The sequence below is a fragment of the Xenopus laevis genome, chromosome 5L (genome assembly GCF_017654675.1).
Source record: "Xenopus laevis strain J_2021 chromosome 5L, Xenopus_laevis_v10.1, whole genome shotgun sequence".
NCBI classification, from domain to species: Eukaryota; Metazoa; Chordata; class Amphibia; order Anura; family Pipidae; genus Xenopus; species Xenopus laevis.
In genome coordinates, this window is record NC_054379.1 from 164,266,430 (window position 1) to 164,294,423 (window position 27,994).

At 42.4% G+C, this 27,994-nt stretch overlaps 1 long non-coding RNA gene across 1 annotated transcript; it reads left to right on the forward strand.

Annotated features, from left to right (window-relative positions):
- The first annotated feature begins 483 nt into the window (after nucleotides 1-483).
- Nucleotides 484-27,163, forward strand: LOC108716388. The gene is made up of 4 exons (XR_001935667.2): nucleotides 484-547; nucleotides 23,210-23,282; nucleotides 23,727-23,832; nucleotides 26,860-27,163. It is a non-coding gene; the product is annotated as an uncharacterized LOC108716388 (long non-coding RNA).
- The last annotated feature ends 831 nt before the right edge of the window (nucleotides 27,164-27,994 follow it).

The window sequence follows — 27,994 nt, forward strand, 5'->3', positions numbered from 1 at the left end:
TTCTGCAAGCATTTTACTGGCATGTCTGGGGTTAATGTGCTGATTATCTGTATTCTGCAAGCATCTTACTGGCATGTCTGGGGTTAATGTGCTGATTATCTGTATTCTGCACGCATCTTACCAGCATGTCTAGGGTTAATGTGCTGATTGGCTATTTTCTGCACTGATCTGATTGGCATGTTTGGGGTTAATAGACTACCCATCACTTCTGCAGTAATTTTACTGGCATGTCTGGGTTTCATATGCTTATTATCTATTTAATTTCCTTACAATAAGCAGCAATTATGCTTAAGTGGTAGAAAGTGACTATAACCAAATGATACAGTCTAGTAACCCTTTAAGGTCCCGACTTTTATGGCCACAAACAATTTACCAATTAGGAATGTGAGTGCCAGTCGGCTAATGAGCAACAACAAAAGAAGGAAAGTAATTGCTGAGTTTATTTAATTGTTTATGGTGCGTCGTAAAAAAGATTCTCCTTTCTATTTCCAGTTCTACTCTCCGGGAATGTCTAGTATCCCACCCACTGCTGCCTGTCCTCAAGTCTGTAAGTGTTTTATACATATAAAAACATGGTTTTTATTTATTTTTTATATTGTAGAGAAAACACAATTTTTTAATATATATCAATAATTGTCTGTCTGCTTTAAAGGAGGCGTTCACCTTTGAGTTAACTTTAAGTCTGTTATAGAATGCCTTATTCTTTTTCAAGTGGCCTTCATTTTTTATTTTGTATATATATATTTTTATTTTGCCACCTTCTGAATCTTTCCAGCTTTTGAATGGGGGTCACTGACCCCAGCAGCCAAAAGCTATTGCTCTGTGAGGCTACAGTTTGTTACTTTTTTTTTAAATATATTTTTATTCAGGCCATTCCCTATCCACATTCCAGTCTTTTGTTCAGCTCACTACCTGGTTGCCAGGTTATACTGGACCCTAGCAACCAGACCGCTACTGAAACTCCAAACTGGAAAGCTGCAGAACAAAGAAAAGTAATTTATGTGATCCAGTTATTGGCCAGGGGGTCACATGATCATTCCAGTTTGGCCCAGCATCGGACTGGGGGAACCCATGGTCCACCAGGCCTTCAGCATCAGGGCCCCCCACCCATCCCCCAGGCCCCCCAGATGCAACGTCCTATCTGCCGCCAATCTCCCGCCCCCTACAGGGGTCAAGGAGGGAGGTCATTTTTTATTTTGTATATATATTTATTTGTTTGCCGCCTTCTGAACCTTTCCAGCATTTGAATGGGGGTCACTGACCCCAGCAGCCAAAATCTATTGCTCTATGAGGCTACAGTTTTATTGTTCCTTTTTTTTAAAAAAATATATTCTTATTTAGGCCATTCCCTATCCATATTCCAGTCTTTTGTTCAGCTCACTACCTTGTTGCCAGGTTATAGTGGACCCTAGCAACCAGATAGCTACTGAAACTCCAAACTAGAAAGCGGCAGAACAAAGATAAATAATTTATGTGATCCAGTTATTGGCCAGGGGTCAAATGATTTTCCAAGTGTGGCCCAGCGTCAGAATAGGAGGCCCTCTGGGGCCCACTTTAGGGGTCCCCCAGCCGCAAAGTCCAATCTGACAAACAGGGGTGAAGGAGGGAGGTAAGAAGAAGGAGTGCAGGGTCTGGACCAGCAGAAGCCAAAAGAGCCAGGGCCCATCTGGATTTTTCCCGTAGTCCCATTGGCCCAGTCTGACCCTGGTTTGTCCCACTGTCTGGCCAAATCTGTCCCTCTAACAACAGACTTCCTACATGTAACCAGAATAATTGTACAATGAAGAATAAACTCATCGACCTTCAAACCCTCTGACCAGACTAATTGTCTAGTAAAAGTCTTCCAAGCACCTAAATGTGTAATTGTATTAATAACATTGATAGGAAGGAAACTAAGGGGATTAAGTAGTTAATTTATATAATTAGTCTTGGGTTTTATTGTCGTTCCTTTTATATATATTTATATTTACTGTATAAACTTGTTATTTCAAAGGCAGAAGGGTGGGGCTAATTATCATGACTTTTGCCTTAGGGAAATCATTGAATCCCTATAATTAAAGGCACGTCTTAAAGTCAATGAGAATAATATCATCTGCGTTTCGTTGGAAATAGCGGGTTTTTTTCATGATTTTTCACCCATTGGAAATATTTTAACTTTTAAAAGTCAGATTCAGGGAGATTATTCTCTCTTCTTCGGGACTAATCTCCCCAAACTGCCTTCCCGCCGACTACAACGTAAATCGCCTTCGGGCGACTTCGGAAAATGAAGCGATTCGAGTGCCATCCCACCGGTGATTTACATTCTAGCCAGCGGGATGGCACTCGGATTGCTTCGTTTTCTGAAGTCGCCCGAAGTTTCCTCGTGAGGCAGTTCGGGGAGATTAGTCGCCCAGAAGAAGAGGAGGTTTGTCGCCGAGAGACTAATCTCCCCAAATCTGCCTGTGTGCCCTGACCCTTAATGGATTTATAAAGTGCTACTCTAGATGGTCCTGCAGGTCCTCTAAGGGAGGGAAGTGGGGGAAATTCTCTTAAATCTCACATACCCTTAGGGGTTGTTCACCTTTAAATTAACTTTTAGCATGATGTAGACACTCCAGTTTGCAATTTCAGCAATTTAATTGCTAGGGTCCAAATTCCCCTAGCAACCATGCATTTATTTGAATAAGAGACTGGAATATGAAAAGGAGAGGCCTGAATAGAAAGATGAGTAATAAAAAATATAAATGTGTAGTTTTACAGAGCATTTGTTTTTAGATGGGGTCAGTGACCCCCATTTGAAAGCTGGAAAGAGTCAGAAGGAAAATAATTTAAAAGCTATAAAAAAGAAAAAAAAACACAATTGAAAAGTTGCCTAGAATCAGCCATTGTAGAACAGACTAAAAGTTAATTTAAAGGTGAACCGCCTCACCAAACAAGGTATTTTTTGTCCGATTTGTCCATCCATACTAAATCAGGCTGATAGAAAGGGAGCCTGAATAGCTTGTTAGGTAGACTGTACTGGCTCTAGTAACCAAATGGGGTGCTTTTTCAAGAGACATTTAATAACATTTAAAACTATCAGAAGGGCTTAAAATTGTAACAGAAAAAGAAAATCATTTTTAACAATTTGGATTATTTGGATAAAATGGAGTTTATGAGAGGCAGCCTTTCCGTAATTCAGAACTGTCTAGATAACAAGTTTCTGGATAACGGTTCCCATACCTGTATTATCGTTTATGCCTTCAGCTTTAGTGTAGGACTACACGGACGTTTTTGGCGCGATCTGACGCGCTGCGACAAAAAGAATGTGACAGAAATAAGGTAAGAGATAGAAATGTTGGATGAAGTCGCAGCGTTGATCCGACGGGACACGACTGTCTGATACAGACGCAGCGTGCAGCTCATAAACTCCATTTTATCCAAATAATCCAAATTGTTAAAAATGATTTCCTTTTTCTTTTTTCCCTTGTACTTGATCCCAACTAAGATATAATTAATCCTTATTGGAAGCAAAATCAGCCTATTGGGTGTATTTAATTATTTTCTAGTAGACTTAAGGTATGAAGATCCAAATTACAGAACAATCCATCACCTGGAAAATCCCAGGTCCGGAGCATTCTGGATAACAGGTCCCATACCTGTACTATATACAGAATTACAAATCAGTCCCTATATAAGAAAAGTGATAAAATATTATAGAATTTGGAGATATGTAGTGATGGGCGAATATATTCTCCAGGCGCAAATTCGCTGCGAATTCCCGCGATTCGCCACTGGTGAAGAAATTCGAGAAATTGCCTCAAAAATTCCCAGTGAAAACGGACACTGGCACAGTTTAGTGAATTTTTCGCCATTTCATGAATTTCGCAGGAAATTCCCAAATTTTCCGTCGAAATGCCCCAAATTCGCCCATCACTAGAGATATGTATTATATGATTGGATTGTGTTAGGGAAGTCACGAGGGAAAGAAAGTGTAACTACTGTGAATATCACACCTAATTGTGTCACTTACACTCTGTGGCAAATCAGTGGGGCTTGTGTAATATTACCAGACACAAATTTGCGGTGATTGTCACGCGTCAGAATAGTCGTGCGCATAAAATTGTCGTGCATCAAAATTATTTAGATGCCCATTGACTTTAATGCCTTTCGCAAGCTTTTTGCAATTTCGCAAATTTATACGGTAAATTTGCGAACATTTCGGCAAAGCGAAACGGCCCAGATTTGCCCATCACTAGCCCACATTTACCTGCGCTGATTGCATGTTTTTTTTTTACATGCTGAGTTCAAGGTTATTCGGTCCATTGATATCAACGTGGATAAGATGCTTTAGACATAAATATAAAGTGACGGTTTCCCGAGTGATTGCTCCATAGTGTGAATCATTCAGCTTCCGCACCATGTGGTTGGAACCGCAAGCAACGGATCAGGTAGAAACAGCAGACAAAGTGATATAAATTTAGTAACGCTAGCATCATCACAACAGGAAACATTTCTAGAAACTAGAGTTTATTCAGAAAAAAAAACAACAAAAAAGACTCCCACGTGGTAAGTGCTCCAGTTTTCAAGTCGAAGTTATCATTAAAGTCTACACTCCTACCACAAACACTTAAATGGCTGCTTCACCTTTAGGTTAATTAGTATGTCATAGAATGGCCGATTCTAAGCAACCTTTCAATTGGTCTTCATTATTTATTTTTAAAGGGATACTGTCATGGAAAACATGTTTTTTCCAAAACACATCCAGGGCCGGATTTCTTCCCCTAGGCCGCGCGGACCGACCAGACGGCCGCGCGGTCATAGCGCCCGCCTTCCCAGCGCGCCGGCGAAGAAACGCCGGCGCAGCTGGTGTAGTTGAATGGGGACGCGAAGGTCCCCATAATGCGGCCCTATTTTGGCCTTGCCGCAAATCCGGACCTGAACACATCAGTTAATAGTGCTGCTCCAGCAGAATTCTGCACTGAAATCCATTTTTCAAAAGAGCAAAAAGATTTTTTTATATTCAATTTTGAAATCTGACATGGGACTAGTCATATTGTCAGTTTCCCAGCTGCCCCAGTCATGTGACTTGTGCCTGCACTTTAGGATGGAATTACTTTCTGTCAGGCTGTTATTTCTCCTACTTAATGTAACTGAATGTGTCTCAGTGGGACTTGGGTTTTTACTATTGAGTGCTGTTCTTAGATCTACCAGGCAGCTGTTATCTTGTGTTAGGGAGCTGTTATCTGGTTAATTCCCATTGTTCTTTTGTTTGGCTGCTGGGGGGGGGTGATATCACTCCAACTTGCAGTACAGCAGTAAAGAGTGATTGAAGTTTATCAGAGCACAAGTCACATGACTGGAGGCAGCTGGGAAATTGACAATATGTCTAGCCCCATGTCAAATTTCAAAATTGAATATAAAAAAATCTGTTTGCTCTTTTGAAAAATTATGTATTTTGAAAAAAAAACATGTTTTCCCATGACAGTATCACTTTAAAATATTCACTTTCTAATTTTGACTCTTTTCAGTTTGCAAATGCTCTGTAAGGCTACACATTTATTGTTATTGTTACTTTTTATTACTCGTCTTTCCATTTAGGCCTCTCCTATTCATATCCCAGTCTCTTATTCAAATCAGTGCATGGTTGCTAGGGAAATTTGGACCCTAGCAACCAGATTACTGAAATTGCAAACTGGAGAGCTGCTGAATAAAAAGCTAAATAACTCAAAAACCACAAATAATAGAAAATGAAAACCAATTGCAAATTGTCTCAGAATATTATACTAATTTACTAAATTTTACTAAAGTTAACTCTAATGTGAACAACCCCTTTAACCTGACAAACTCTTGTGGCATACTTACTCCCTTTCTCTATCATAATCTACTTGCCATCAGGCCCAGATTTGTGGAAAGGCCTCAAATGCCCTGGCCTAGGGCGGCAGAATTTTAGGGGCGGCAGAATTTTAGGGGCGGCAGAATTTTAGGGGCGGCAGAATTTTAGGGGCGGCATGTCACCCAGTACATCACAAGGGGTTCAGAATCACTGGGGACATAGCTCTTCAAATCTCTTGTGCACCAATCCCTATGCTCTGGACCCAACGAGATAAAACAATGGGGGGGAATTCACTAATGGGCGAAAATTTGCCAGCGACAGCTTCGCAGCCTTCTCCACAATTTACCAGGCGCAACTTCGCACAGACAGCGCTAATTCACTAAGTTGCGAAGTTGCACTAGCGTTAGATCATTTGCATACGGCCGGAAGTTAAATTTCAATGGACGTATATGTTGCAGCAAATACATTACACTACACAAGTCCAGGGAACCTTAATAAAATTGAGTTGTTATATTGCCCTACACATGAGCCCAGTGTATAGTTTATGTGCCATAATGTAGGGGGGAAGGAGGGAACGCCAAAAAAATGTACAATCTTTTTCAACCTATCACCCTGTAAAAAGGAAAAGTCGCCAGTGTTTTTGGGACTTCGAAAATTTTTCAACTATTTTTTGAGGAAGTCCCATCTACTCTATTGCACTTCGCCTGGTCTGAGGTGGCAAAGGTAAGTCTGACACAAGAGGTAACGTTCAGTAAAAACAAAAACGTAGTGAATTTACGTAGTGACACTCTTTCGCCAGAGCAAAAATACACCTGTCGTTAGATTGCGAAGTTGCGCTAGAGTCTATCTCCTTCGCTAGAGTAATTACACCAGCGCCCGTTAGTAAATTGGCAAAGTGCTGAAATGGCGTCATGCTGGCGAATTTTCGGCAACATTAGCCACTTCGCCTTTTAGTAAATTTGCCCCTTTGTGCATGCATATTAAGGGGATGGCGGGAATCGGAAAGGGGTGCAATAAGTGGTCCGGGCCTAGGGCAGTATCCAGTGTCGGACTGGCCCACCGGGACACCGGGAAATATCCCGGTGGGCCCCAGTCCTTGTGGGCCCCCACGACCACGCTCTATTTTTTTAGTTTTTAAATTTTTTTTGTTAGCGCTCCGTTTTTTTTTTTTACGGGGCAATGGGCCCTGCAGTGCTGCCGCTCCTACCGCGCTGCCTGCCGGCTGCCGCTGTCAAACCTGCGTGCTCATCACACACTGATCCTGCTGCTTGTGCCGTGCGTGCATGACATCCACCTTTGCTGTGCTGTGCAACCGCGCCTGATGATGACGTCACGGAACGTCCTGTGGGGGAGGAGAGAGACGCGCCGTGTCCAGTGTCAGTGTGACTGTGAGAGGGAGCGTGCGAGGTAGCAAGCGGTACTGCTGGCTGCTGCCAAGCCTGCCATATTCCTACTGCTGCTGCTTTGGTCGATCCTGCCTGGCTGCATCATTCACTTTCGCTGGGCAAGTTGGGATGACTATTGCAGTCCTTCTCCCTGTCTCCTGTGCTCTGCTAGCCTTTTTTTTTGGAGAATATACTACAGTGGCAGTGCTGCTGGTGAGCAAATAATTAAGGGGGGGGGGAATGGACAATGTCGGCCTGCCCTTAACCACACTGGGGGTTGGGGGGGGGGGATGTGTATGGACTATGAACTATGTTGGCCTCAATAAGACTCATAACCCACATTGACTTTTTTTTTTAATCTGACCATCTCCAGTCTTTGCCAGTAGTTGCTTAATCTGTCTACCTTTGTTGAACCTGAGATAAGAATTATTATTTGACTGGGATGGGAATGGTTAAAATAAAAATGATAAAATAAATGAAATAAAAATGCTAAAATAAAAAAGATAAAATAAATGAAATGCTCAATGATTTTTTTTACTTGATTAATGCATTATAACATGAATTTGATTAAATGGAATGCAATTCATAAAGCTGATGGAGTACTGGTGTAAAATTTGTGTACAATATAGTTTTCCTACTTTATTTGAACATGGGCTGCCTTTCAAGCTTCAGTTGTGTTTTGCAGGTATTATCACATTTTAAACAGTCCCTGCCCATGGAGCTTACAATCTAACGTCCCTATCTTAAAGGAAAACTATACCCCCAAAATGAACACTTAAGCAAGAGAGAGTTCATATTATATTAAGTGGCATATTAAAGAATCTTACCAAACTGGAATATATATTTAAGTAAATATTGTCCTTTTACATCTCTTGCCTTGAGTCACCATTTAGTAATGGTCTGTGTGTTGTCTCAGAGATCACCTGACCAGAAATACTGCAGCTCTAACTGTAACAGCAAGAAATGTGGAAGCAAAAGACACAACTCTGTCTGTTAATTGGCTCATGTGACCTAACATGTATAGTTTGTTGGTATGTTTGTGAGTACGGTAAATCCTACAATCCCAGGGGGCGGTCCTTATTTTTTAAAATGGCAATTTTCTATTTATGATTACCCAATGGCACATACTACTAGAAAAGTATATTATTATGAAAATGGTTTATTTACATGAAGCAGGATTTTACATATAAGCTGTTTTATGCAATATCTTTTTATAGAGACCTACATTGTTTGGGGGGTATAGTTTTCCTTTAATCACATCAGTTCCTGCCTCACATTCCTACCAGTCACTGCCCCAGTGGAGCTTACTATCAGAAGGCTCTATCACATTCCCATCACTCCCTGCCCCATGGAGCTTACTATCTATGGTCCCTATCACATTCCTACCAGTCACTGCCCCAGTGGAGCTTACCATCAGAAGGTCCTATCACATTCCTATCACTCCCTGCCCTATTGGAGCTTATAATCTAAGGTCCCTCTCAAATTCCCACAAGTAACTGCCCCAGTGGAGCTTACTATCAGTAGGCCCTATCACATTCCCACCAGTCAAGTAAGTAAGTCATTACTAAATACTGAACTGACCATCATAATTTTAACCTGCAGCAGTGCATATAGTTCTTCGCAGTGAGGACAGTGAGGTTGGGGAATGTCAGAAGATGTTGTGATTTTGTGCTGATTGTGTTAATGCCTTTAAGAGGGGCTTGGATGCTTTCTTGGACAATAATAATATCCAAGGCTACTGTAATCTATAGTTGTATGTAGGGATGCACGGAATCCAGGATTCGGCCGAATCCTTCTTCCTGGCCGAACCGAACCCTAACCCTAATTTGCATATGCAAAATAGGGGTGGGGAGGGAAATCTCATGACTTTTTGTAACAAAACAAGGACATTAAGATGTTTTTCCTTTCTTACCCCAAATTTGCATATGCAAATTAGGATTCGGTTCGGTATTCGGCCCAATCTTTCATGAAGGGTTCGGGGGTTCGGCCGAATACAAAATAGTGGATTCAGTGCATCCCTAGTTGTATGTTTATGTATTTATCTGTTTATGCCGAAACTTGTATATATTAAATATACATTTATTTGGGCAATTGCATGCTTGCTACTGATTTTGCTTGATGATAAAATTACAGTTTTGTGTTTTTAAATATAACATATTTTTGTTGCAGAATTCTGAAATCATTGAGTTGCTTGGTGTAAGTAAGACTGGTTGTTGTGAAAAAAGTTATTCAATGATAGGCAGACAGATTGTACCCTGACGTTATCAGGGAAAGAAAGAAATATCTGTTATGGCTTGTCATTTGTTGTTATGAAGCAAAATGCATGCTATGATTCCTTCTTTTTGGCATGTTTTTAAGCATGATGCCGCAGCATGATGGCATGTTTTTTTGTGCATGGTGTGTCCGTTTGAAGCTCAATGTTCTCTTGCTTTTATCACAGTTTTTCAGGTTATTTAGGGTTAGGGATACTAATACACAGAATACACTCTTTATTGATAGGAGATCTGCAATGTCTTCTAAAAGAGCTACTGATTCAAAAGATCAAAGCAAGGAAGCCATCCCTAAAAAGAAGTATAAAACAGGTTCAGAAAAAAGGTTACAGGCTTCCAGAAAAGGGCTAGTGGATGCAGGGACTGCACCAGGGCAACAAAAGCTATGGCAACCAAAAGGCCAGCCATGTCAGAGCTCTGCAGAGCTTCAGGCCTTAACCCATGAAGATGCCCCTCTACCAATAGCAATGGCTGCATCATCATCATCTAGGTTTGAGGAGGAATATGAAGGGCCCTCTTGGCTTATAAGAGAACAGGAAGGTGAACAGAAAGACTCCTCTACCATTCATGTAGAATCTGATAAAGACTCAGATTCAGAAAGTTCAGCTGAGCCTAATGTGCTCTCCCCTGTTACTTCCACATATGGTCAGTGTAATCCATTTAAGGCACCAGACCAAACCTGCAATCTTTCTGTTAAATTACATTTTATGGAAGCACACCCAGTTCAGCCACTTTCAGATGCTACTCACACACTTCCTTTCCAAGCACACAAAGTATATTTCCGATCAGTGCCTGGTGGAAGTGCAATTCAGAGAAAATGGCTTTCTTTTTGTGTTGATGACCAAAAACTTTACTGCTCAACCTGCATGGCTTTCTGTACTAACAGGAGAAGTATATTTATTAGTGGCTGGCCAGTTAATAGAATGCATGTCAATGAAAGAGTCAAGGAACATGAGGAATCTGTCCTACATCAGGCATCAGTAACATCTTATTTGACAGCAGAAAGGAAAAGCGACATTGAAACACTGATCAATGTAAATTTAGTTAACAAACAAAAGGAAAAAATAAGGCATAATCGTTTAGTCATAATGAGGTTAATTGACATTATTCAGCATATTGCAAAACTTGGCCTGGCTTACAGAGGAAAGGATGAATCTGCACATGCCTTACTTAATAGTGACTTGAACCATGGTAACTTCCTCGAGTTGGTTTTACTTCTTAGTAAATATGACAGTGTTCTACAAAATCATGTCAAAGAGGTAGTGGCAATGAGCGAGGAAAGGAAAAAGCGCCACCCTGAGAGCAAAGGGAGAGGAGGCCTAGTTACTTTCCTAAGTAAAACTACAATAAATAACCTGATCATTGTAATGGGAATGATGGTAAAGCAAATAATTAGCCAGGAAGTTAAAGATGCAGTGAAATTTAGTGTGGAAATGGACAGCACCCAGGATGTAGGTGTAATGGAACAATGTAGCATCATTCTGAGATATGTGAGAGAGAGAGATGTACATGAAAGACTTATTGCTCTCATAAATGTCAAGAGCACAACAGGAGAAGCACTTTACTTATCTCTCAAAGATCAGCTGGAAAAGGTATCTTTGGGTGTCAGTAACATCATTGGTTGCTCTTTTGATGGTGCTGCAAACATGAGTGGGTGTTACAATGGCGTTCAGGCCCATATAAGAAATGTGAGCTGCAGTTCTGTTTATACATGGTGTTATGCTCATATACTGAATCTGGTAATTGTGGATATAACCCAGTGTGTAATCCCTGTAAAATCACTGTTTGGCCTTTTAGAGAAGACTGCATGTTTTTTCTCTGAGTCGTACAAGAGGATGTCTGTGTGGACAGAACAAGTTTCTACCCTGCGTCAAGGGCAGGAAAAACTTTCCAGACTAAAAAAAATTGGTGCCACCCGATGGTGGAGTAAGCCGAGAGCACTCAGTACTATTTTTGGGTCCTGCACTGATCAGTCAAAAGAGTTGTACAGTACACTGATTTGCTGTCTTGAGCACATTTCTTTGTCCACCCAGTTTGACAGCAAAGTGATCAGTGAGGCAAAATATCTAATTCATGGTTGGACAAGATATGAAACATTGCTTGTTTCTTTTCTCTTCATGCAAATTTTTGAAATAGCCACACCTGTATCAGATTACCTTCAGACTAGTGGGCTGGACATTTTGCAAGCTTGGAGAATGGTTGAAATGGCTAAAAGCCAATTTCAGAAACTGAGACCATCATTTCCGAAGCTTGTGAGTCTGGCAAATGCTTTTATTGAAAAGATAGACCATTCCCTTGATGAGATGTCTGTCAGTGCTGAGCTAGAGAAGAGTCTCCCACATAAAAGAATAGCAAGGAAAAAAAGGATGCCTGGGGAGTTGGCTGCAGATGAGCCTCTTGTAGATCCTCTGAAAGGATTTGAGGTCCAGACATATTATGCAGTCATAGATCAGGCTGTAAACAGCATTGACCAAAAATTTTCTAAAAATGAAAAGCTCATACAAGATCTTGCATTTCTAGACCCTAGACAGTTTAGCAACATCAGGGAAGAGGACATTCCAGGAGAATCCTTACATACAGTTGCTGATTTGGCTGGTGTGGATACTGTTCAGTTAAAATCTGAGCTTTTGAACTTTAAAGACAACTACCCACTGCTAAAAAAACCCAGCCTTCCCCAAACAGCCACTGTCACTATAGGGGAAAGTGATGATGAGGAGGAAATAGCCAGTGACTTAAAAAAGAGTGTGTGTGAAAACTGTCTGACTTGTTGCTACAGGCTTCTCTACGACCACAACTTACACTCTTCTGCATACACCAACCTCTTTGCTGTGTATAAAACACTACTAACTTTGGCTTGCACTCAGGTGTCATGTGAAAGAGTGTTCTCTAAGCTGAAAATAGTAAAAACACGTTTAAGATCTATGATTGGACAGGAGTTACTAGAATCATTTCTGCTGCTTAACATTGAGAGGGACATAGCAAATAATTTAATTTATGACAATATAATTGATAACTTTGCAAAATCATCTTCCCTCTTGCAAAAATTACTCATTTGAGATTAGTTGCTCTGTTCTGTGTGATTACGTATTTTTTAGGTGACTAAGATTTATACTCATTTATACTGCGTGTACAGTGCTTTAATTATATTTCTTATAAAAAAAACTTTGTTCTTTTTCGGTAATAAGGTTATTTAATATATTTATGGTAACTTAATGTTGTTTAATAGTATATAAATAAAAATGTTCACTTTAGTATGCATTTCCTTTTTTTTCCCTTGTGGGCTTTCGTAAGTATATGGAGGGGCCCTTCAGATCAGGTTCTCTGGTGGGCCCCAGGTGCCCCAGTCCGACACTGGCAGTATCGGACTGGGACACCAGGGCCCACCCAAAAACCTTAGACCAGGGGCCCACCCAAAAACCTTAGACCAGGGGCCACCCCAAAAACCTTAGACCAGGGGCCACACTCAGTACTATTATTCTTCCTCTCCTCACTCAACCTCTATTCTCCTAGTCTCTTTTCTTTACACACTATAATCTATTATTACATCTATTTAGCCTCTTTGTTCTCATAGAAATAGGGAATGGCCATGAAATAGGCCAAATGTTTATCAGCAGGAGGGGCCACTGACACCTTGGCCCCCCGGGACTTTTCCTGGTATCCCTGTGGGCCAGTCCGACACTTGCCTAGGGGCGCCCTATGTATAAATCCGGCCCTGCTTACCTCTGGTTATTGCACAGATTCCCAATACGGGAGCTGCATTATACACTGGGCACTATTAGACTTTTATTTCAGCCCAGCCATCGGAACCGATCATGACCCACATTGATTGTTAGCTCATCACTGAATTCTGACAGTGTAGGACCGGCCCACTGGGAAACAAAGAAAACTCTCTGTGGGTCCAGGTGTCAGGGAACCCTCCTGTTTACCCCAATTATTTGCCTTGTATGTCTATCCCAAGGCCATTCCCTCACGTCTATATGAGAAGGGAAGGATAGATAATAGACTGTGAGGAGAAGTCTTCAAGAGAATAAATAAAATAAATGAAGAGAGTGGGCCTACAGTGAAAGGTATCCAGGAGGGTCCCAGGCATACCAGCCCGACATTCATTTTGTGAACCAATAATTCCTGAAACAAGGAAGAAAGTAAAAGAACTTGTTTTGAAAAGCCAATTGTTATCTAAAGTTAAAAAGAAAACAAAATCAGCCAAGTCTACAGTATTCAGTTGGCCATGACTAATGTAACATCAAGGACATCGCTCCTCCTATTCGTGCCCCTGGGAGACAGATTTCCTAGAAACTGCCCCGAGTGAGGCCGGGCATTTTTGGGGAATTGGCGGTGGTTGTAACGTTCTGATTCTGGCAACTCACATTGTAGTAGTAACATTTTGGGAGAAACACTAAGACTTTCTGCCAGAGGATTGTTGGCTTGAGGCGGGTCTGTGTGAAGTGAGATGATTATTTTGGCCTAATAACATTAATATCATATTTGGGAATAAAGAAAGACACATAAAACCATAACCAAAGGCATTTTTTATTTCTCAGTAAAATATCACAACAGACAAACATGGCAGAGTGGCCCCCAATCACTGCCCTGTCTAGGCCTCTAATAGTCTTAACCTTGCGCTGACTGTACAAAACCAATAACAGGCCTCATTTATACAGGTATGGGATCCATTATCCGGAAATCTGCTATCCAGAAAGCTCCTTATTATGGAAAGGCCGTCTCCCATAGACTCCATTTTATTCAAATAACCCAAATTTTAAAAACTGATTCCCTTTTTCTGTGTAATAATAAAACAGTAGCTTGTACTTGATCCCAACTAAACTATAATTAATTCTTATTGGAAGCAAAACCAGCCTATTGGGTTTATTTAATGGAAAATTAAGCAGGAAACAGTGCGCTGTTGGAATGATTCCCTTAAATACCTAAAAGTAGGAAGAGAAGAAATCCCGATAGTGTATTAACCTTGTAATAAGGGTAACTTTCGCTACACGATCTACTCACAAATAGCGGTCAGGTTTTGCGCATTGAATGTTCTAGCGGCTCTATCCTTGTCTTAGTCGATCGGATTTCGGTAGCGCTACCGAAATGGTTTTCAAACCGAGTGTGTAAGAACCGAAAGGTTGTAATTTGGTGCGGCTGCCCTCTTCTATCGTTATGCCGGTCGGGTAGTGAGAGATCCACCGGTTCTTGATGTAAGAGTAGAAGGCTCCTGTTGCAGACAGTCGTTGCAATTTCTGCCGTACACCGGAAGTGCGGCTCTTTTCCTCTTGGTGAACGCTGAGGAATTCAGCGTTTATTCTGCTGATACTTACTTAGGTACTTTGTGGAATCAAACAAAGGTTCCATGGTATTTGCTTTAACAAATGTTTTATTGGGGGGCGTGGCTTGCAGCTCAATGTGAACGGACGTGTGCAGGAGTGCTCCTCTCTCCGGGCAATAATTATTCTGATTTAAGACCCTGAAAAGTTCCTCAAGACGGCCTCAGACGAGCTAGACTGGCTACAGCTACCCCAAAGAGTCCTCATGGGGCAGAACAAGGCTCAGAAAAGAGCCTCAACATCGGTGAACAGGCTGGACAGGTTTGCCCGGGAGGAGAAGCAAAATGGCGCTCAAAGATCACCCAGCAGGTCTCCCTCTCCTCCCCCACAGCAACAAGCGCCTGAACCTACACTGCAAGAAATCCTGCAGGAAATAAGAGACTCCAAGGCCACCTGCACCAGTCTTATCAGTACCAAAACGGACGAAATAAAGCTGGACCTCTCTATTATCAAGCAGGACCTGCAGCGGCTAAGGGAGAGAACTACTGAGGTGGAGCAAAGAGTGAGTACACTGGAGGATACTTGCGCACCTCTCCCTGACCGCGTGGCAGAAGTGCATAGAATGGCTGTGAGTGGCTTCTCAAAAATGGACGACTTAGAAAACCGTCTCAGGCGAAACAATTTGCGCTTTGTGGGTTTTCCAGAGAAGGCGGAGGGGGAGCAAACCGAGCAATTTATCGAGGAATGGCTGGCAAACAATTTCGGCAGGGCCAACCTGTCCTCCTCTTTTGCTGTCGAAAGGGCGCACCGGATTCCAACTAGGCCCAATCCACCAGGGGCCCCACCGCGGCCTTTAATTGCCAGGTTATTGAATGCCCGGGACCGTGATAACATACTTACCATGGCGCGGAAGAAAGAAACTCTGCAATTCCAGGCGACAACGATCTCCATATATGCAGACTACTCCGCAGAAGTTCAACGCCAGCGAGCGAAATTTATTGAAGTGAAAAGGAGGCTTAGAGCAGCGAAACTCGTCTACGCCATGCTGTATCCCGCGCGGCTGCGGGTTCTGTTGAATGGTGCCTCGCATTTCTTCACTTTGCCACAAGAAGCCAGCAAGTGGCTAGATGCCCAGAATGTGCCAGCATCCTAATAGCCCAGAACGCAGTCCCAAGATGGTCTCGACCAAGATACCCGGTACAGGTACTGTTCAGATAACCCCTTTTTATTATGCTCCTTGGTTCGCCCGACACCATTAGATGTAACGATTGTTTCCCGATTTTTTGTGCACCGGTCTGCGCAATACCAGCACCCCAGATTTGGCTACCCATAGTGGTCCAATTATGTGCATTATCCCCGATCCTGATGTGAATTGTACTGTGGCCTTGTTTCTACATTGGACAGTAAGGGTGTTACAATTGCTGCAAGGGGAAAAATGATAAGGCAACTCAACCTGTTCCCCCCTTTTTTTTTTTTTTTTTTTTGCCATGTTGCCGGATCTTCTTGGGGCTATAAAGAATTGTTGCCTCATAGCCGGCTTACTGAATTCACCAACCGTACCATCACCGAACTGTCTTGTGGATCTAGCTAAATGTCCCGGAGAGGGGGAGTCGCAGTGTGTTTTGGTTTTTTTTTTGCTCCGACTGCCCCCAGGTTAAGCACTTGACTGTACGTTCACGGTCTAAAGGTTGGACCGGGCCTAAGGGCCACCCCAGTTTACATTATGTGTTTGGTTTCGGGACCAATTCTGCCCCCCAACAGGGAACGGGGTGGAAGGGGAGGGAGGAAATTGTGGGGAATTTTGAAGTTTAATGTTTATTGTATATGCTCAAGCTACAAGTCTGTGGGGAAATTACTTACTGTGTGTACGTGTCAAAGGGATAAACACTTAGGTCAGTATGGCTGAGAAATTAATAAGTTGGAATGTTAGAGGCCTTAACTGTCCGATAAAAAGGAGGTTGGTAATGGATTTCCTCAAGCAAAAGCATGCCTCAATTGCCTTCCTCCAGGAAACGCATTTAGTAGGGAGCAAAACATTGGCCCTGAAAAGGCCATGGGTGGGGTGGGCCTACCACTCCACGTATACGACCCACTCCTCGGGTGTAACAATATTGATTCACAAGAGGGTTCCATTTGTGCTGGGTGCAGTTAAATCAGACGCTAAGGGCAGATATATTTTTATACATTGTCATATTAACAATATGGAACTAATCCTAGCAAGTATTTACATCCCACCACCCTACAAGAGGGAATGTATGGTAGAGCTGGCACAGTTTATGGCACAGCACCCATTTGCTCATACCATAGCCATGGGGGATCTCAACACACTGATGGAACCAGCTCTGGACAAATGGGTTAGGTCTGGTCAGCCCCTTCACGCACAAACCTCTGATTTACAGCAATTGGTGGTTGAGCTCGGGATGGTGGAAGTTTGGAGGTACCTGAATCCCATGGCTAGGCAATATTCCTGCTTTTCCCAATCACTAGGGATGTAGCGAACGTCGGAAAAAAAGTTCGCGAACATATTCGCGAACTTGCGCAAAAATGCGAGCGGTTCGCGAACGGTTCGCGAACCCCATAGACTTCAATGGGAAGGCGAACTTTAACATCTAGAAAAGACATTTCTGGCCAGAAAAATGATTTTAAAGTTGTTTAAAGGGTGCAACGACCTGGACAGTGGCATGCCAGAGGGGGATCAAGGGCAAAAATGTATCTGAAAAATCTGCCTGTGTGTGCTTGGAAGAGATAGTGTAGGGGGAGAGCTGTTAGTGATTTCAGGGACAGATGATAGTAAGCTTGCTGGCTAGTAATCTGCTTGATACTGCTCTGTATTGGAGGGACAGAAGTCTGCAGGGATTTGAGGGACATTTTAGCTTAGGTAGCTTTGCTGGCTAGTAATCTACTGTTCTCTTTAAACAACTGCCATACGTTGACCTTGTAGGCATTGTTTGCCCAGTTTTTTTGGACGCAGCCACTGAAGCACAGTTGCCAGAAAAAATATGCCATATAAATGCTGAAAATAGTAATTTTTCGCCATACGTTGACCTTGTAGACATTGTTTGCCCAGTTTTTTTGGACGCAGCCACTGAAGCACAGTTGCCAGAAAAATTATGCCATATAAATGCTGAAAATATAAATTTTTTTGGTTGCAGCCACTGAAGCACAGAGGCCAGAAAAATTATGCCATATAAATGCAGAAAATATGCATTTTTTTGGTCGCAGCCACTGAAGCACAGTTGCCAGAAAAATATGCCATATAAATGCTGAAAATAGTCATTTTTTGCCATATACGTTGAGTCAACGTATGGCAAAAAATTACTATTTTCAGCATTTATATGGCATATTTTTTCTGGCCTCTGTGCTTCAGTGGCTGCGGCCAAAAAAACTGGGCAAACAATGCCTACAAGGCCAACGTATACACTACTACAGCGGTGGATACGGATTACGTAAAATATATTATGGCTGCTTGAAAAAAGTGACTCCGGTGTTTTTTCTGGAGACGGTAATATTATGGATATTTAGACAGAATGGGAACAAGGTCACACAGCTCGATGGCGGGTTGAAGAAAACAGTGTGCAAATAATGCCTACAAGGCCAACGTATACACTACTACAGCGGTGGATACGGATTACGTAAAATATATGAATGCTGCTTGAAAAAAGTGACTCCGGTGTTTTTTCTGGAGACGGTAATATTATGGATATTTAGACAGAATGGGAACAAGGTCACACAGCTCGATGGCGGGTTGAAGAAAACAGTGTGCAAATAATGCCTACAAGGCCAACGTATACACTACTACAGCGGTGGATACGGATTACGTAAAATATATTATGGCTGCTTGAAAAAAGTGACTCCGGTGTTTTTTCTGGAGACGGTAATATTATGGATATTTAGACAGAATGTGAACAAGGTCACACAGCTCGATGGCGGGTTGAAGAAAACAGTGTGCAAATAATGCCTACAGGGCAAATAATGCCTAAAAGGTCAACTTATACACTACTACAGCGGTAGTAAAATAAAAAAAAGTAAAATAAAAAAAAAATGAATATTAAAAAAAAAAAATTAAAGTTGGTGCTGCTGAACTACTAGGAGCAGCAGATTAGCACACCAGTCCCACTCCCCAACACTGCTAGACTAATAGCACTGGGCTCTTATAGTAGTAGTAGTAGTAGTAGTAGTAAAACAACAAAAAAATAAATAAAAGCAGTCCTTACAAGGACTACTGTTATTGCAGCAGTCAGCAGATGAGATCAGAAGCAGGACAGCTGCCCACTGCAGCTACATACAGAGCACTGCAGTAGAAGGTAGATTACTAGCCAGCAAAGCTACCTAAGCTTAAATGTCCCTCAAACCCCTGCAGACTTCTGTCCCTCCAATAACAGAGCAGTATCAAAACGATTACTAGCCAGCAAACTTTCAACTGTCCCTGAAATCACTAACAGGCAGCAGCTCTCTCCCTACACTATCTCTTCAGCACACACAGGCAGAGTGAAAAAACGCTGCAGGGCTTCGGTTTTTATAGGGAAGGGGAGTGGTCCAGGGGAGAGCTTCCTGATTGGCTGCCATGTACCTGCTGGTCTGGGGTGAGAGGGCAAAAAAAAGCGCCAACAATGGCGAACCCAAAATGGCGAACGTCGCGCGACGTTCGCGAACTTCCGGCGAGCGCGAACACCCGATGTTCGCGCGAACAAGTTCGCCGGCGAACAGTTCGCGACATCTCTACCAATCACACCTTTCGCTATCTAGGATTGACTATGCACTTATTGATAAGCCCCTACTGCCTAAAATAATCTCTGTTCAATATCTCCCCAGGGGGATTTCGGACCATTCTCCCTTAGAACTGGCTATCCAAGTACAGCAGAAGGAAAAAGTGTTAAGATGGTCCCTAAATCCGGTTTGGCTGCACATACTTGACAACAAAGTCTCTCTGGAGGCTGATATGCAGGAGTTCTTCTCCCATAATCGGGGTACTGCGGACCCACTAGTGGTCTGGGATGCCTTTAAGGCTTACCTCAGAGGGCAGTTAGGGGCTGATATAGCGGCATTTAAAAAAGCAGCATATGCACAGCAGGAGAGCCTTGAAAAAGTGGTGGTGGAGGCGGAACAGTTGGTGGCCCTCCAACCAACTGGGGATAATTTGAATTCACTTAAACTAAAACAACAGGAATATAATATATTTATGACACAGAAAGCCCAGAGAAATTTGCTTTTTACTAAGGCGAAAGTATATGAGCAAGGGGAGAGGGGTGGTAAGATGCTCGCGCAGCTGGTAAAACAGCACTCTACCCCTCCCACAATAGGGGCCATACAGAAGCGAGAGGGGGTCACCCTAAGAGATGCTGAAGGAATCAATCGCACACTAACTCAATTCTATACTGACCTCTACTCTTCTAAATTGACCAAACCCCTAGAGGACATAGACGAATTCCTGGAAGGCCTAGACATGCCTATACTCATCCCCCAATATCGGGACTTCCTTGAAAACAGAGTTACTAAAGAAGAAGTTGTAGAGGCTATAGAGTCTTTCCCAAACGGAAAAGCCCCTGGCGCTGATGGGCTACCGATTGAGCTCTATAAGCGACATGTGCTTGTCCTAGCTCCATTACTGTTAGAGACATATAATGCATATAAACTCCTGCCCCCTGATCTTTTCTTTAGGGGGCAGCCGATTGGGGGAGCAGGTCTCAGGCCATGGCCCACTGGGATTTTTCCTGGTGTCCTGCTGGTCCAGTCTGACCCTGCCCCCCCCATCATTTGACTAATTATCTTTCTTCCTCATTTCTTCTGCCTGTTGGTTGATCTCCAATTATGTTCTCCCCTGCCTTCTCCTAATTCCACCCATGAGCAAGTGCAGACCTGTTAGGACAATTTTTGGGGTGACCCAGCTGATCAGCATGTAAAGCCTTTGATTACTGTGTTATTTAGTCCTACACTAATTGACTCTTTTGGTCTTGAATTAATGGGTCCAAATGATCTTTACCACCGGCCGGGTGGGGGAGCGAGGGGGTGGTTTAGGGTTTTACCCGACCTGCACATCACTACTCAATAAATCCCTCCCTTCCCTGACCCTCTCTGCTGCCAAATAACCCCTTATATGGTTAGGCCCACCTATTCCCTGCCCATGCCCACCCCATCCATTTCCCTATCCCACTCCACCCCTGTTCACTGCCCAGTGATGTCATCACCCTGCCCCCATGTGCTGCCATTTTTATTCCTACAAAAAGGTGGCAACCCCAAACCTCACAAATGTCCCGTTTTCTGCGGGACAGTCCCGATTTTGACAGCTCCTGGGGTTGTTACTGATATGTCCCGACTTTCTCTTTTTCTGCTGCACTGAGACAGAAAAAGATACAAAAATTCTGAAACTTAATTAAAATAAGAGGCTTTTTGGCAGAGAGCCCAGAACTCTCAGCAGCTCCACTTGGATAACAGTTTCAGATAAGCAAAGAAACAATTCTAACTATTAAGATAAGCAGGTTACTTGGAGAACTGAGATCAGCAGTTTAAATAACACATAAAACATGACTCCCAGAAATGTGTTCAAACTTTCATAACCTGCCAAATTTTGTAAACGTGACATGGTGATTAGGGGGTGTGGCCATAGAATGGGCGTGGCCAAACAATTTTTGTGTTTTTCAAATGGTGGGAGGTAGGTAACCCCAGTCCCAAATGAAACCAGCAAATTAGCTGATTACTTTGAGTTTTGCAGATATTCTCTTGTGCATCAGGGGCATCTAATCTCCCTGCAGGTGAAGCTGCATTCAGTAATTCACACGTTATTTTTTATTTATTTATTTTATTTTAAAGAATGATACAGGAACAATGACAATGAGTAATCACAAAAATCCATATACAGGATAATGCATGTAAATAGTAATCAAAATGAAAAGAGAGAAAAAAAAAAACAAAAAAAAAACAAAACACACAAGTACATTAAAAACAGAAATAAATTTCACTTGCTTCTAGAAGGATCATGGCCTTATCAATTAGAGTCATGTGTCGGAGTTGCACTTGTATTTTACATCTTTCAATGCCATCTAGGGTATATAAGAATATTTTCCATTTTGACATGAATTTGGAACGTTGTTTCGAGTTACTGAATTTGTATGAAATTGCTTCCATAACACATAGGTCTTGTAGTTCAGCTATGGTTTCTTTTAGTGTAGGAGGGTAAGCTTGGACCCAGTTCCTTAATAATACTCTTCTACCAGCAGCCAGTAGTAACTTTAAGAATTTTAAATTATGTGAATCAGTTAGCTGAGTTGGAAAATTTATAGAATTTGAATTGAAGCTGAAGGTAAGATAGCAAGTTGTAGGTTCAAATTAATTTGTAGTTTAGTTGAAGAATTGAAATAACCCTCAATTAATTTCCAGAAAGAGTTTATCGAGGAGCAATCCCATAAGTTGTGAATAAAGCTGGGTTTGTGAAAAGAGCATTTAGGACAATTTGTAAGAAAATGACTGTTCTTAGAATTATAGTTGAAACCTTTAGGGCTCTTACACATGAGCGTTTTTACCTGCGCTCCCCTGCGTTCCGTTTTTCGGCGTTCAGCCGCAGGGGAGCGCAGGAATAGACACATTTAATTATTTCAAATGGGGCTGTACTCACACAGGCGCATGTAGGCGCCAAACGCAGGTTGAGACGCAACATGCTGCATTTTTCCTGCGTTCGGCGCCTACATGCGCCTGTGTGAGTACAGCCCCATTGGAAATAATTAAATGCGTCTATTCCTGCGCTCCCCTGCGGCTGAACGCCGAAAAACGGAACGCAGGGGAGCGCAGGCAAAAACGCTCATGTGTAAGAGCCCTTATAGGCAAGATGAATTAGTCGAAAATGTTGGTCTCTCCAAGTTTCAGATGATATTAATTTGTCGAAATCGTTAATAGAAGATACTAAGATCTCAGGAGATATGTCTGTGTTTAAATAAGATGACCATTTCTGCGCTGTATCTTTTATTGGATGTGAGTTAAGAATAGGATTTGATCATAGCTAACTCTGAGTTAATCTAATATTATTAACCATCTGAGCAGATATAAAATTCGCATGTTATTGGGCAAAGATATTTCCCAATTATAATCATAACATAAATGAAACACACACATAAGAAGCCTTGGTGTTTCAGTTTTGTAGTCAGTATTACTAAACAAGTTCCCAAAATACTCCCCGGGTATAAAGGTCCTTTTGTACCCCGGCACCTGCTTCAGCTGAGCCAACCTGTTGTGTCTGGTTAAAGTGAGTGTTTATAATGGAATATTCTAAGCTCTGCCCTTGTATTTCCAGCACAGAGAGTGTCCGACCATAAATCTACCCTGGAAACCTGTCCATCCCTGCAGCAGAGCCAGATCCTTTATAAACACTCATTACAGTTCATAATACAGAATATAGTGTCAATACAGTATCTTTGCTTGTTTTATGACAATAAAGAATTAACGTTGATACAGCACAAACCCTGCCTGTGAATGAAAGAATAACTAGCGGTGGCCCCATTGCTGTTCTAGGCCTTGGATATAAAGGAGACGGAAAGGAAAATATCGTTTAGGCTGGTGCACACAGACGGGATTTAAAGTACAGGTAAGGGATAAGGGATCTTTCTGTAAATTGGATCAGCATACCATAAGCATACCTCCCAACATTTTGGAAATAGGAAGAGGGACAAAAAGATTTGCCGCAATTTTACCACGCCCAATTTTGTGGCCACGCCCCCTGATTACCATGTTCATTTTACAAAACTGGCCAAGTTATGAAAGTTTGAACACATTTTCTGTGGTTTTTATGTGTTATTACAGTTTTGCTAATGAAGGTGAATTGCCCTTTATAAGTTGCAAGTCACAGTTTCCCCAATAGACCTGCTTATCTTAAATTGCTACAATTGTATCTTTGCTCATCTTCAATTGTTACAATTGTTTCTTACTTTTCTTAAATTGTTAGAAATGTATCTAAGCGCACCTGCGTAGTCTGGGCTCTCTGCCAAAAGCCAATTACGTTTTAGAAACTTTGTATTTTTGTTCCGTGCAGGAGATCAAAGAGAAAGTAACAATCCAGGACTTTCAGTAACAATCAGGGACTGCGGAATGAGCTGTGAAAATCGGGACTGTCCCGTAAAAAACGGGACCTTTGAGAGGTACAGTATGCCTTAAATCGGGACTGTCCCGTGAAAAATGGGACCGTTGGGAGGTATAGTATGCCTTAAGTCTATTAAGTTATTATACAAGTTATTAGGGCATAGACACAAGTGGAGATTCGGGGAGATTAGTTGCCCAGCGACAAATTACCTCTTCTTCAAGCGACTAATCTAACCGCAATGCCTTCCCTCCGGCTAGGATCTAAATCGCTTTGTTTTCTGAAGACGCCCGAAGTTGCCTCACGAGGAAACTTCGGGCGACTTTGGAAAACGAAACGCTCCAAGTGACATCTTGCCAGGGATTTATATTCTAGCCGGCGGGAAGGCAGTTTGGGGAGATTAGTCGCCTGAAGAAGAGGTGATTTGTCACTGAGCGACTAATCTCTCCGAATCTCCACGTGTGTCTCTGCCCTTACAGAGAAAAAGGAAATCAGTTTTTAAAAAATGTAATTATTTGATTATAATGTAGTCTATGGGAGATGGCCTTCCTATAATTCAAAGCTTTTTGGATAATGGGTTTCCGGATAACAGATCCCATAGTCAGATTTCTTGCTACAGATTGGCTTCACCCTTATGGAGGGTCTCACCACTGATATAAAAAGCTTTAATAAGTAATACTAGTTGGACATCAGCGGTGGTTCCTGCTGGGAAAGTCAACCAGTTCTGCTTTGCAGGGAATGAAAGTTGGTGAAGTCACACTGGAGAAGAGCATTTACCCTGTTATACCGGCACAAAGAAATCATAAGTCCATTAACCATGAACAAAAACTTCCATATGATATTGACCCAACAGCAAACCTCATGGTTAGAAGTAAATACCCATTGCTAATGTTGTCTACAAGGCATTTATTTATAACCAACAGGAATAGATTACTGCACATAGTCTATTTTTGAAGACTTTGGTGGCCTCTCCACAAATCTGGACCTGGTTCTTCTGCCTCTGCTACAACTACTCTATAGGCCTCCAACTCAATTGCAACCCCCGGGTCTCCATGCATACAGGGGGCAGCACAGGCTATAGGTAGGTGCAGGTCTGGGTTGGAGGGGCCCACTGGGTTTTTACCTGGTGTCTCGTAAGCAGTGCTGGAATTGGGGAGAGATGCACAGCCACCCATCCCTTCACTTCTTTATTTCTGTGACATAGTTTCCCCTCAGTAAGGATGCAGGAGTTTTCTTTTGCTCCTCTCCACTTCTGCATGCAAATAAAATGCAGAGGTATAATATAATATAGTTAGAGAAGTAGAAAATATTGAGAATGTTAAACAGATAAGAAGGTGGAGGCATCAGAGAGGGTTATAGAGAAAAAGAGAGAAGAGAGAAGAAAACAGGGGAAACAAAAAAGAGAAAATGAAGGGATTAAACAGCAGCAGATTAAGGAATAGTGAGAGAATGATTTATGTGAAATAATCTTGGGTAGTGTCGAATATGATGGAGTTGTGCTATGTTATGACACACAAATTTAATTTTAGGGTCCCTTCAGGTCACATACACGGGCAGATTAAAGCAGCTGATATCAGTCCTTTAGAGAGATTCGACATCTTATCTGCCCATGTGTGAGGGCTCCCGACGGGTCCTCCTGATAAATATCAGGCCAAAAATCAGGCAGATATCGATCGGGCAAGTTTGATTTTTTTCTGCTATCCAGGACCGCATTGGCTAGTTGATGCAGTCATGTGACCCGTCGGCGCCCATTCGCAGTAATGTAATGCGATTGTTCAGCCCCAGGGCCGAACGTTTAGATTCACCTGATATTGCCCAGCCGTTAGTGGGCATATCGGGTTAAGATCTGCGGATCTAATAGTGTATGGCCACCTTTAGAAGGAAATACCAAAAAGGACATAGCAAAATGGCTTTGCTTTAAAGTGGGTGAAACCAGAAAGTATTGGTGTGTGAGGCTTTTTATAACAATGGGTGTGGCTTATGGTTGTGGGAGGGACTTGTTTTAGCACGCCATGCTATGCTCACCACACAGAGCAGCCCTCAACTTTTTTCAGTCCAACTCAATCACTGCCCGTTGGCCCAGTCTGACCCTGGCTAAGTCTCCCTAAACATTTATTATTCTCCATCTATTGTTTTCCTAGATCAGTGATCCCCAACCAGTAGCTCGTGATCAACATGTTGCTCTCCAACCCCTTGGATGTTGCTTCCAGTGGCCTCAAAGCAGGAGCTTATTTTTGAATTCCAGGCTTGGAGGCAAGTTTTGGTTGTATAAAAACCAGATGTACTGCCAAAATGAGTCTCCTGTAGTCTGCCAGTCCACATAGGGGCTACCAATAGCCAATCACAGCCCTTATTTGTCACCCAGAGACTTTTTTTGTGCTTGTGTTGCTCCCCAACTTTTTGTACATCTGAATGTTGCTCATGGGTAAAAAAGGTTGGGGATCCTTGTCCTAGGGGAATGCCTCCATTGTGACAATGTGTATGACACCTTGTGTATTGACCACACAATTACCCACACTATTGTATATCCTCACAATGGTCTGTTAATTGGGTTGATAACATTGTTGAACCCAACAGCTGGATAAGAGGTGGTTCTTTATTTGTATGTGATTTGGTTAGTATTGCTGTTCTAAGTTTCAGGCACTCTCTTCCCTGATCCTGTGCAAATTCCTTAGGGTTGTGGCAAACGGGGAGATTAATCGGCCAGCGTCAAATCTTTTGTACTGCGGGCGACTAATCTCTCTTGCCTTCCGTCCCGGCAAGAATATGAATCACGGTGGGATGACATACGCATCGCTTCGGAATTCAGAAGTCCCCTAAGTTTCCTTGTGAGGCAACTTCGGGTGACTTTGGAAAATGAAGCGATTCGTATGCCATCCCACTGGCGATTCGTATTCTTGCCGGAGAGAAGGCATTTCAGGGAGATTAATTGGTTCCAACATCAGTTTACATAGTAGAGACTCTGCAACCCGTGCCCTTATTTTAGTGCCCGCTACTGGTTGGTTGCAGACTGCAAAAAGGCAGAATTTGCCCAGATTTTGAAAATAAGCCATTTTCATTGCCATTTTGCACAACTTGTATTTTCCAGACTGCGCCTGAGTGATTCATTGCTGCCGATTGAGACAGATTGCTGTTCTTCCGCTCCCTATGTCACGAATATGTTGGATCCCTCTGTGGTTCCCTCCAGGTTTTTGATATCTGATCTGCCAGTTGTGAAGAGTGAAACGTTCGCTTCATCGTTTGATAGGCCGCGCTAAGCCGATGGCAGATCGTATTTTAGCTTGTGGTTTCCTGAGCTCTGGGTAGAAACATGTGAAGCCGTCGCTTCTCTACCGTGCAGCCTTCAATCCTCTCCTACCTTTATTTCCTATATAAATGTATACACTGCTTTCTATTATTAGTATAAATCTCGCGGCGCCAAGCTCCTTAGCTATAAAGGCACATTTCAGCATTACATTTTCCACTGATATAAATCTCTGAGCAAGTTCGGATCTGCAAAGTTATTTTGTTCTTTGATTTTGAGGACTCCAATAGTGCATCATTCCCAGCCAAAAATACATCCTGTCTGAAATTTACACTAAAATGTATAAGTGTACAGTAAATGTAAATGTTTAAAGGGACCCAGTAATCCTTATATGTGCCTGAAAACAATGTATTCTTTTTACTAGGGCAGCAAAGTGGGTACAGATCCTGAACCATTGTAAGCAGCAGTCCTGTCCTGCTTTATGGCAGCTGAGATTCTAACTATCTGTATAACAGAACATTCTGTCCCAGTGGCTGCACAGATCCTATCTGATCCCCACTGTAAGCAGCAGTCCTGCCCTGCTTTATGGCAGCTGAGATTCTAGCTATCTGTATAACAGAGCATTCTGTCCCAGTGGCTGCACAGATCCTATCTGATCCCCATTGTAAGCAGCAGTCCTGTCCTGCTTTATGGCAGCTGAGATTCTAGTTATCTGTATAACAGAGCATTCTGTCCCAGTGGCTGCACAGATCCTATCTGATCCCCACTGTAAGCAGCAGTCCTGTCCTGCTTTATGGCAGCTGAGATTCTAGCTATCTGTATAACAGAGCATTCTGTCCCAGTGGCTGCACAGATCCTATCTGATCCCCACTGTAAGCAGCAGTCCTGTCCTGCTTTATGGCAGCTGAGATTCTAGCTATCTGTATAACAGAACATTCTGTCCCAGTGGCTGCACAGATCCTATCTGATCCCCATTGTA